Consider the following 11,288-nt stretch of genomic DNA (forward strand, 5'->3'; position numbering starts at 1 on the left):
TGGGGTTGAGTGCATAAAGAAACCCAGGCACAAGAACTGGGGTACACACTTAAGGCATTAGGATCTGGCTGAAGAGCCCATGAGAGTATTTCAGGCATGGAAAGCCAAGACACTTTGGAAAAACAAAAATACCTATATGAAAGATCTCTGCGAGTGAGATCCCAGTGGAAAGAATGGGCAATCAAAGAAGGAGGTACCTTTCTCTGAAGGGAGGAGAGAACTTCCACTCTGACTACGACCTTGTCTAAATAAGATCAAAGTCGGCGAACTCAAGAGGCTTCCATAGCCTTGGCAACTCATGACAAGAGCCTAGGGTGATCACTGACGCCATAAACAAGAGTCACTGTGCACTTACTCCCCATGAAGGATCTCTGTCCTAAATGTGTTGTACATTGTGATTTGAAGCTATAACTAGTACTCAAACAGTATTTTACACGTTGTGTTTCTGTGTGGGTGCAAACTGTTGAAAGCTTTACTTAATACATACTAAACTGATCTTCTGTATATAAAGATAATTGAAAATGAATCTTGATGTGAATGGAAGGGGAGAGGGAGCGGAAAAGGGGAGGGTTGTGGGTGGGAGGGAAGTTATGGGGAGGAAAAAGCCATTGTACTCCATAAGCTGTACTTTGGAAATTTATATTCATTAAATAAAAGTTAAAAAAAAAAAGAACTGGGGTACAAAAAAATCTCCAGTAGGGGAGATCAAGTGCCAAAACTTGGAAATAAAAATTCTAGGACTAGGAGACCAAGAAAAGGGGGAACCAAGGAGGCTCCCTCAGACATTCCCCCAGATAGTCCACTGGGGATAATACTGGTGACCTGGGGCGGGGGGTATCCTTTAGACCAGGAACAGAGAAAAGCCAAAAAATAAAATAAAATAAAATAAATAAAAAAATAAAGTATTGCTGTTTTTTTTTTTTTTTTTTTTTTTTTTGGCCTAAAGGTCCAGTTCACAAACCCTTGGTCTTTTGGCCCAAATTTGGCTCAGATGAAGACTGGGTGTGTCAAGCTTTAATTCTCCATGTATATGACAAAATCTCAACCTCACAAGAAGAGAAAGACTATGCTCCCTGTTGGATAAAATAATTAAATAAATCCCAATGTTCCCTCTTAAAGAGGAACAGGAGGAGCCAATTAAAAAGCCTTGGGACCCGTTACTGTGCTTGCCCAGTCCCCGCTTCCTAGGGTAAAAAACAAAAGCATCACAGGGCAGCAAGAGAGGCAGAAAAACTGGAATCTGAAAATCTGAGAGAGAGTGGTTTCAACCAAATGTACCTCTAAATCCTTATCTAATTGAAGAAAAGAATTAGAACACCTTTGGTTTGGCCAAACAGACCCAATTATTAGGACAAGTTTTATATCTGGGCTGAAATGATGTCAATAATGAATATATTATTTTTTTTTCTTTTTTTTTTTTTTACAGGCAGAGTGGACAGTGAGAGAGAGAGACAGAGAGAAAGGTCTTCCTTTGCCGTTGGTTCACCCTCCAATGGCCGCCGCGGCCGGCGCGCTGCGGCCGGCGCACCGCGCTGATCCGATGGCAGGAGCCAGGAGCCAGGTGCATTTCCTGGTCTCCCATGGGGTGCAGGGCCCAAGCACCTGGGCCATCCTCCACTGCACTCCCTGGCCACAGCAGAGGGCTGGCCTGGAAGAGGGGCAACCGGGACAGAATCCAGCGCCCTGACCGGGACTAGAACCCGGTGTGCCAGCGCCGCTAGGCGGAGGATTAGCCTAGTGAGCCGTGGCGCCGGCCTGAATATATTATTTACAGGAGACGAGGAATGATTAGGAGGGCAGCCATGGCCATTTGGGGAAAACAGCACTCTCCTGGACAAGTGGTTTTGCCAGCAGAACAAAAACTCTCCAATACTGATCCCAGTTGGAATAATAATGCTCCACGGGATAAGGCACAAAACCCAAGGCCTCAGGGAGCCAGTAATTAAAGGAGTCAAAGAGTCTACTCCCAGGTCACAAAATGTTACCAAGGCACTAGAAATTCAACAAGAGAAAGTAGTGACAAAGACTTAGGGATCAAATGAGAAAAGTGTTCTGGGTTAGATCCTGAAGATCTGGCAAGAAAAGGTCTCTTAAAGGTTTAACTCTGTAAGTAAAAGATGGCCTATATTAAAAATTTATAAAAGCTTGAATGATAGAATGAGAGGTCAACTGAAGAACTGAGAGAGGCTCAGCAGGTTTTTGTAAGGAGGGAGGAAGAAAAACAAAAGCCAAAAGCAAAACTCATGGTCTCTATGGTAGAGGAGGAGATTTAAAGAGACATCTTGAGGGTCAGAAAGGTACTATATACACTGATTCCAAATATGCTTATGGGGTGGTACATACTTGGGAAAATTCTGAACAGAAAGGGCCTTATGAAGAGTAGGAGAAAGGAACTAGAACATAGGGAATTAGTAATACAAGCTCTAGAAAGCCTCTTACTTCCAACAGAAGCAGCTATAGTCTATGTGAATGGTCATCAAAAGGGAAATTCTATGAAAGTTGTAGGGAACAGACTTGCAGAAGAGGCCACTGAGCAAGCCTTCCTGGAAGAGAAAATTAAACTACTTAACCTAATCCCAAACATCCCTAAACTAACATCAAGGCCCAGGTTTACTAAAGAGGAAAGAGAAGAACTAGACAAAATAGAGGCCACCCAAATTGAAAATGGAAAATGGATGCTCCCTGGTGGGAGAGAAATGATAAGTAAATCCAGGATGAGGAAACTAATGTTCATATTACCTACAGCGAGTCACTGGGGCCCCCAAGCTCTGTGTGATGCAATACTTTGAGACTATGGCTATGTGGGAATCTATACCATCAGTAAGCAGGTGTATGGAGGTTTGTGACATGCCAGAGGACAAATAAAAAGATAATTAAAAAACAAACTGCAGGAGTTTGAGAAGCTCCTGGGTTAAGGCCGTTTCAAAGTATTCACGCAGACTTTGCAGACATGCCTATGGTGGAGAGGCTGAAATATCTGCTGGTAGTTGTGGGTCATTTCTCCAGCTGGGTGGAAGCTTTCCCTTTCACAACTGCCACAGCCAGAATGTTATCATCAAGACAGTACCAGAACAAATTATACCCAGATTTGGCCTGTTAGAAAATATTGATTCAGACAATACAAGTCATTTCACATCAATGGCACTGAAAGGAGTTATGGAAAGCTTGAATATTAAATGATACTACCACACTCCCTGGCAACCTCTTCAGGAAAGGTACAAAGGACACAAACTTTTAAAAAGCAAATTACTAAACTAATCTTGGAAACTAAGCTACCTTGAACTAAGTACCTCCCAATAGCACTCTTTAGGATTAGAACAGCTCTAAGAAGAGATGTGGAGGGCTGGCGCCACAGCGCACTAGACTAATCCTCCGCCTGCGGTGCCGGCACACCGGGTTCTAGTCCTGGTTGGGGCGCTGGATTCGGTCCCGGTTGCTCCTCTTCCAGTCCAGCTCTCTGCTGTGGCCGGGAGTGCAGTGGAGGATGGCCCAAGTGCTTGGGCCCTGCACCCACATGGGAAACCAGGAGGAAGCATCTGGCTTCTGGCTTCAGATCAGCACAGTGCGCTGGCCGCAACGCGCCAGCCATAGCGGCCACTTGTGGGGTGAACCAATGGAAAAAGGAAGACCTTTCTCTCTGTCTCTCTCTCTAACTCTGCCTGTCAAATTAAAAAAAAAAAAAAAAAAAAGAAGAGATGTGGGATTCTCTCCCTATGAATTGTTATAGGGGCTTCCTTACTTATAGGACTACAGCCTTTCCTACCATGGAAACCAAAGCCCATTTTCTAAGAAGTTATACAGTGACCATGTCCTCTAAAAGGTGGCCAGACTCTTCCTCTCCAGGTTGTAATTCATCACTTCTAACTGAAGACTTGGTGCTGGTTAAGACCCGGAAAGAGGACAAGCTCCCTCCACACTGGGAGGGCCCCTACCAAGTGCTCCTGACCACTGGGACAGCCATTCCAACTGCTGAAAAGGGGTTGACTCACCATACTGCCGTTAAGCAACTGGTAAAAGAAACTTTGAAACAAAGAAAAGGATGCCAGAGGAGGCACATGGGTCACTGGAAAAGCCCTCAAAAAAACAGGAAAAAAGAAAACACCCAACCCCAATGAAAATTGGTGGCTTCCCCTTTGGAAAGTATTATGGCTGAGGTGTAACAGGGAAGTAATTGTAAACCCAAGAGCAGAGGGAAAGTTCATATAATAGGGGATGTGTCTCAGAACTGACAGGAAACAAAACTACCCAATTAGACTAGTGATCAATGTTACCAAGACCTCAGTTCCACAAACTATACAATTTGATACTTTCCAGCTCATATCCTGTGGGAACTTGGGAAATCTAAAGTAACTAGCTTGAGCAGATAAATATCTGTGCCCAGAAATTAACCATCACTGGTGGAAGCCTTGTATTAGTTGGGATGATGTTTGGTGGACCACTCAATATCAGGGGTGGACAGCTAGTCCCTCAAGGGATAGGTCATTAAAAGACAAAAATCATTTATATAAGGGCTCCATGCTACTAAACTGCCAGAGCTTATAGTACAGTCCCATACTTATAACTAACAATAATCCAGCCACCATAGACCAAGATCCAAAATTGGCCACTAAGATCTATGGACAAGGGGCAGATATTACTAGAACAGATCCCTTGGGATGACTTTCTTTCCAGTTAAGTAAAAACACAACCTTGCCCCAGGTAGCTACTGACTTCAACCCCTGAGGTGTACCCCAACTCACCAAATAATGAGACAAAAGACCCAATATAGGGGCCAGTGTTGTGGTGTAGCATGTAAAGCTGCTGCCTGCAATGCCAGCATCCCAAACGGGCTCCAGATTCTGTCCTAGCTGCTCAACTTCTGATCCCTGCTAATGGCCTGTAAAAAGCAGAAGATGGCCCAAGTGTTTGGGCCCTTTGTCACCCATGTGGAAGACCCAGATGAAGCTCCTGGCTTTGGCCTGGCCCAGCTCTGGCCGCTGTGGCCACCTAAGAACTGAACCAGTGGATGGAAGGTTCTTCCCCCTCATCCCCAGCTCTGTAGCTCTTTCAAAATAAGTAAATCTTTAAAAAGACCTGAGACAAACTTCAGAAATTAAGACAGTAGATGGAGTTGTAAATGCCTGGGTAGAATGGGTAACACTTTCATTATAGGCCCTCAATAAGGGTGACTGATATACATATGCTGCAGGACAGCCACAGGTACAAATGGTTCCATTTCCCCTCAGATGAGACTCTGAGCCTGGGGGGTGTCTTGCATGCAGGTCCCATTCCAGAGGAAGGATGCACAGGGAAATGAGGCCTCCGAGCCTGTTGTTGCTCTTTCCCGAGCTATGGAAGCTCAGACCCCAGGGTAATCCCCTTTCTCCACAGGGAGCATGAGCTGATCATCTTGCCTCTCCAGGAAAGGGGCTGAGTTCATTAAACCTACAGGAGAACCCTCAGCCTGCACTAGTATCCTTATTACTGACTGATGGGCCTGACAGCAGTAATGACTCAGCCCTTCACACATCCTGGGCTGATGCGTGATGGTACTATGGGAAGAGAAGGCTCCAGCTGCCTCCCAATTGCACTGGAACTTGTGCTTTAGTTCAGTGGGCTAGCCCCTTCACCCTGGCATAAGATAACCAATAAAGAAAAAGATAACTAAAGGGCTCCTTTGACTAATACAAATATTGAGTCAATAGGAGTCCCAAGAGGAGTACCTAATGAATTCAAAGCTTGAGAGCAGACAGCTGCAGAACTTGAGACTGCTTTTTTCTGGTGGTCCACTATTAACAAAAATGTTGATTGGACTAATTACATCTACTACAGTCAACAAGATTTATCAATTATACCAGAGACGCCCTTCAAGGAGTACAAAGTCAATTGAATGCCACCAGTCAAATGGCTTGGGAAAATAGAATTGGCAGAAAATAGATATTGGCAGAAAAAGGGGAGTCTTTCTGCTGTGTTAGGTGGACAATGCTGCACTTTTATTCCAAAGAACACTGTCCCTGATAGAAGGATTTCTAAGGCATTACAAAGCTTGACTACTCTAGCTAGTGCATTAACTGAAAATTCCAGGATAGATGACCCATTTATGGACTGGCTAAGGGTGGTTTGGAAAATGGAAGGGCGCAGTAGCTTTAATTCTAATATCCCTTATAATTGTAGTGGGGATCCTGACAGCAGGATTCTGCGTTACCCCCTGTGCCAGGGGACTTGCACAGAAGTTACTAATGAAGGCCATCAACAAATTCCCATGACATTCCAACAAAACAACTTACTATTCTTAGAAACTAAACCAGACTCACTCACCTGTGAAGAACAAAGTCCACATACTTTAGAAAGACATGAAAACCAAAGATACCAGAGTAAAAATGAAAATGGGATCAAAGGGTATGAAAACAAAAAGAGGGAAACTAAGAAAGTCAGTGGTCCATTTTCAGTATAAAATAGTAAGTGGAAAATTACTGGCAGCTAGCCCATTGATGCACTTTGCTGACGTGGTAACCACAACAGTTCATACACCCAGAAAGTCCCTAAGTAAATAAACCCAATAAGATATGGCCCTTGCCCAGCAACAACTTCAGTCAATCAGCTGGAACCCTGTCTACATTCCCTGGGTGCTTTTGTCACTGTAGAAAAATAGAAACTTAACTGGGGAAGGGGATAGGAAATGACCTTATATGGCAATACTGAAATTCAGGTGACATCAAGGAAGACTGTACACCCCATAATACTCAGCCAATGAGGAAATGGGGAAGAGACTTGCATACTAAGGGGACAAAGCTGACTTCAATCTGCCTGGACATGCCTGCTCGCCAGACACCTGATGTTTCCAGACCATGAATAAAGCCTTGTTTGACTGCACTTCCCGCGTCGGAGCCATCCTTTGAGAGGATGGGCATGGAAGCCTTTCCCACAGTATCAGAGCAGTGTGTCACAAGGAGGAGACAGTCTGGGGCAAGCACTGGGAGCTGTCATCCCACACAGGAGGGCTGGTTCAAGAGTCTGCAGCATGCTTCCTAGCCAGCTCCCTGCTAACGCACCTGGGAAAGCAGCAGAGGGGGGCCCAAGTGCTTGGGTCCCTGCACCCAGGTGGGAGAAGTGAATGGAGCTCCCGACTCCTGCCTCTGGTCTAGCCCAGCCCCAGCAATTGCGGCCATCTTGGGGAGTGACCCAGGAGATCAAAGATCCCTTTCCCCTCTCCCTCTCCACTTCCCCCACCCCCTTCCTCTGCTCCCTCTTCCTTTTGCCCCTCTTCCTCTCCCTTTGTTACTCTGCCTTTCAAATAAATCAATCTTAAAAACAAGGAAGAAAGTCCTACTATGAATTCCCAGTACATCAAAGGGGTTTAAGTTTGTTGCTAAAACCTGACACACGCCAGTCAAGGAACACCAGAGGGCTGCTTTAAACTCCAGACTTAGCAGGGATTACGGACTGCTGAGAAACCGCAAGAAACCTCTTAGGCTCCGGCTCACAAGATGCTGTGGGGAGCCTAACGGAAGGGCTGGGGACTTCCTGCCTGGCCTTTCTCACCGCCTCCCTCGGGCCTTACCTGCTGCTCCCAGGGTGAGCGCGGGCCAAAGCCGGAGTCAGAGCCCAGACAGCAGCCAAGGCGCGGGGGCGCGGTGTGCAGGCCCCGGAAGCCGGAGCAGAAGCAGCCGGCACAAGCTCCTCCTTAAGCGGCCCCTGCGGGAAGCCCCGCCCCTCCACGCTGCTCCTGTGAGTGACTGCACCTGTGCGCAGGGGTTTTACAATGGAGAACATGGCAGGGTGTCTCTAACAGTGTTTCACCTACATCATACACACGGATTCTTCGGGTTACACGCAAAGACGTCTACTCCAGGCCGGGGGTGGGGAGTGTGGCGTGGAACGGCCGGCCCTGGGGAAGGCGGCCCTTCCCGTTACCCATCAGGAAACCGAGGCTCAGCTGGTCGGCCTGTGAGACTGGCTACCTTCCTCGAATGAGCGTCAGGTGATGCCCAGAGGCCGGTGGAAGGAGAGAGCTGAAATCCCAAGAGCTGAAACATGAAGGGCTGTGCTACTCCTAAAAAACCCAACAAGAAGAATCCACCAAGATACGGAGCTGAGCAACCAGAGCTGTAGAGTCTTCCTGCCCCTGCTCATGACACTGACTCCAGAGCTCCTGCGACATGTATGGGAGCTCACCCGGGATTCCTGGAGAGGTGAGTGAAAGCAGGCTGAGACGTAGTTACTAATCCTCGCCTGCTGGTTGGTCATTATTTGGCACCCTGATTGGTTAATCTATTTTCACTTCTTAGAAAGTGGCCAATCAGAAAGAGAGCCACTTTGTGCATAAAAGAGCCAGCACTTACAGGCTTCCCTGGCAACTCCTCCCTTGGAGTCCTCCTGACTGCTGTGGCAGGAGGTTTCTCACTTTCAATAAATTTCACTTCGCTCACTGTCCCTGTCTGTGGAACTTTTTTTTTTTTTTTTTTTGACAGGCAGAGTGGACAGTGAGAGAGAGAGACAGAGAGAAAGGTCTTCCTTTGCCGTTGGTTCACCCTCCAATGGCCGCCGCGGCCGGCGCGCTGCGGCCGGCGCTCCGCGCTGATCCGATGGCAGGAGCCAGGAGCCAGGTGCTTTTCCTGGTCTCCCATGGGGTGCAGGGCCCAAGCACCTGGGCCATCCTCCACTGCACTCCCTGGCCACAGCAGAGGGCTGGCCTGGAAGAGGGGCAACCGGACAGAATCCGGCGCCCCGACTGGGACTAGAACCCGGTGTGCCGGCGCCGCATGGCGGAGGATTAGCCTAGTGAGCCGCGGCGCCGGCAGGAACGTCTACGATGTGAGACAAGAACCAAGACTGCCTCACCATCCCACAACACTACTACTATTAGTTGTTATGAGGGCATTCTAAACAGTTTGAGGAAAAATTGAATAAAACGGTAAGTGTTGCTAGAAATTTTGAAACCCATGCAATGTTTTCAGCTGTTGAATAATTACTGCCATATTTAGAGGCTTAATGTAGAACACATTCATTATCTCATGGCCAGGAGTCTGAGCACAGCTTAGCTGAGTCCTTTACTTGGATCTTAAACACAGCTACCATGAGGGCTCTGGAAGGGGGTCTTCGGTCTCACCTGAAAGCTCAACTGGGGAGGGATTTTCTTCCAAGTCTGTGAGGTCATGGGCAGGACTCAGATCCTTGCTGGCTGTGGCTGGGAAGCCTCCCTCAGCCTCTTGCCTCTCCAAGAGGACAGCTTACAATTTGGCAGTGCACTTACCCCAGCCAGCTTGGGAGCCAGTCTGCTAGTCATACACACCCTAAGCTTGTCACCCCTCACAGAAGTGACTTCCTTTCAGCTTTGCTTTGCCATTGGTTTCCATCGAGTCACAGGCTGGCCCTCACTAAGTGGAGGATGTGAATACCAGGAGGCTGGGAGCTGTCTACCACAGCAATAGCCAGGGGGAGAGAAGAGCCGTGCCTTAGAGGGTCCTGGATCCTTGCATGGCGGGGGACAGAAACCTGCCTTCCTAAAGGGTCTGGGCCTTAGGCAGTCCTGCCTGTGCTGGGTTGTTGTGTTAGCCTATATTTCATGACTATAATGAAACAGCTAGGCATGATCACTTCATCACGAACAGAGGTTCACAATTTTGGAGGCAACTCTGGGGAGGGCCCCCTGGCTGCAGCACCTTATGGCAGATGGCAGTGGTGGCCATTTTTGTGGGAACCGAGATAACACAGACAGGGATCCAGGCTAGGGGGTTATGTAACAAACCACTCTGGAGAACCAACGAGGGTCCTACAAGAAATATTTCACCCCATGAGGGCAACACCCTCTTGCCGTGACCTCCCACCCAGCCCTGCCTCAAAGCTCCTAGCAGCTCAACATGGCCACACTGGAGACCAAGCCTCCACCACATGGATGCTGGCTGGCCCAGGCCCTCCAAATCAGCACCTATTTTTTTTTCCCTTTGACCTGTTTCCAGTACTGATTCTGCCATCAGGACCTGGTCTCCTTCAGACTCAGGCATTCCGACCCCAAGGGGTGTGGAGCCACCCATAGGCCTGACACTTGGCTTAGAGTCTAGAAGTTTTTGCCACAAGGCACCAGCATAACTGAATTCTCTACCCAGTGCAGGAAAATCTCACTAGAAGATTCATGGACTGAAATGCATCCAGGAAATGCACCAGGTGGAAGATACCTGCTCATGACAAGGACACACAGCTGACAATCTTCTGATGGAGATGTTGCTTGCACAGATGAGTGGTTGGGGGACCTGCCCAGTATCCTATATTGGCTGTCCCACCCTCTGCCCCACCAAACTCACCTCTGCCCCTCCAGTACACAGGGCTTAGCAGGTATCCCAATTTAGCAACTGTCCTGACTCAGAGCGTTCCCTCCCTAGACAGACCTGTGGTTAAGCACACAACTGGGACTCTCTAGGCCTCTGCTGGCTCTGGGTGCAGGCACTCACCTCAGCAGGGCCCTCATGCAGGGGCACTGAGAGTGCAGTGGTCAGGGCTAGAGCAGTAACCAGGGGCCTTTCGCTCAGTAGCAGCCACAGAGACCAGCTCTGGTTGGGACCGGTGACAGAGGACAAGAGGCCATCCAGGCTTCCTTGGCAGTGGACTAAAGGAGTCAAGACCAAACTGGTGCCTGGGTTCAGCCAGAGCTCATCAGGGGAGGTGCCTGACAGCTGCAGGGGGCATCTGAGCAGGGAGATGAGAGGAAGAGGAATGGAAAAGTCTAGAAAAGAGGGTGGAAAGTCCAAGCATAGAGAGAAATGAGGATTATCAAGTACTTACTCTGCACTTGACTTTGATGTCCACAATCTAATATTGAGTCATAACAACCCCATGTGGAAGGTCTTGTTTGCTCATTTCACAGATGAGGACACAGGCTCTGGGCAGGGGATTTGCTGGTGCCAGGCTCTCTCGTGGACAGGTTCCAGGCCAGGTCGGCCTCTCCCTCTGTGTCTCCTGAATCCCCCTCAAGCTCATGGCCTCCTATCCCAGCCTTCCCTGGAGATCCTTTCTCAGGGGTGAACCTCCCTTCCCCATTATTCCCTCCAATGAGAAATGCCCCTGTCTCCCAGTTAATGCTCCTTTCCCATCCTGGTCCAGGTCATCCCCCACCTGTCTGCTCCCCACTCCCTGTGTCTCTCAGGAGGCCCCAGTGAGGCCATCTCTGTCAACAGTGGCTGCATGATAGGGCTGGGCCTGTATTCCTGCAGAAGAGGACATTTGGGATGGGGAAGAGTGAGGCAAAAGGGCACAATGAAGGTATCACAAGGAGGTCACAGAGGTGGCCACACCAAGGGGGACTTCTGCCCTCG

At 48.4% G+C, this 11,288-nt stretch overlaps 1 long non-coding RNA gene across 3 annotated transcripts in view; it reads right to left on the reverse strand.

Moving 5' to 3' along the window:
• LOC149128609 (uncharacterized) overlaps positions 1-8,183 on the reverse strand; it is a 63,368-nt gene extending 55,185 nt beyond the window's left edge. The window contains exon 1 of one of the 3 annotated variants that reach the window (XR_016221919.1): positions 7,541-8,183. This is a non-coding gene — a long non-coding RNA (uncharacterized LOC149128609). The remainder of the gene's footprint in view (positions 1-7,540) is intronic. The other 2 variants (XR_016221915.1, XR_016221913.1) reach the window with 2 other exon arrangements.
• Between the last annotated feature and the right edge of the window lie 3,105 nt (positions 8,184-11,288).

Source organism: Oryctolagus cuniculus, chromosome 1 (genome assembly GCF_051225735.1).
Source record: "Oryctolagus cuniculus isolate XC-2025 breed Fujian yellow rabbit chromosome 1, ASM5122573v1, whole genome shotgun sequence".
NCBI lineage: Eukaryota > Metazoa > Chordata > Mammalia > Lagomorpha > Leporidae > Oryctolagus > Oryctolagus cuniculus.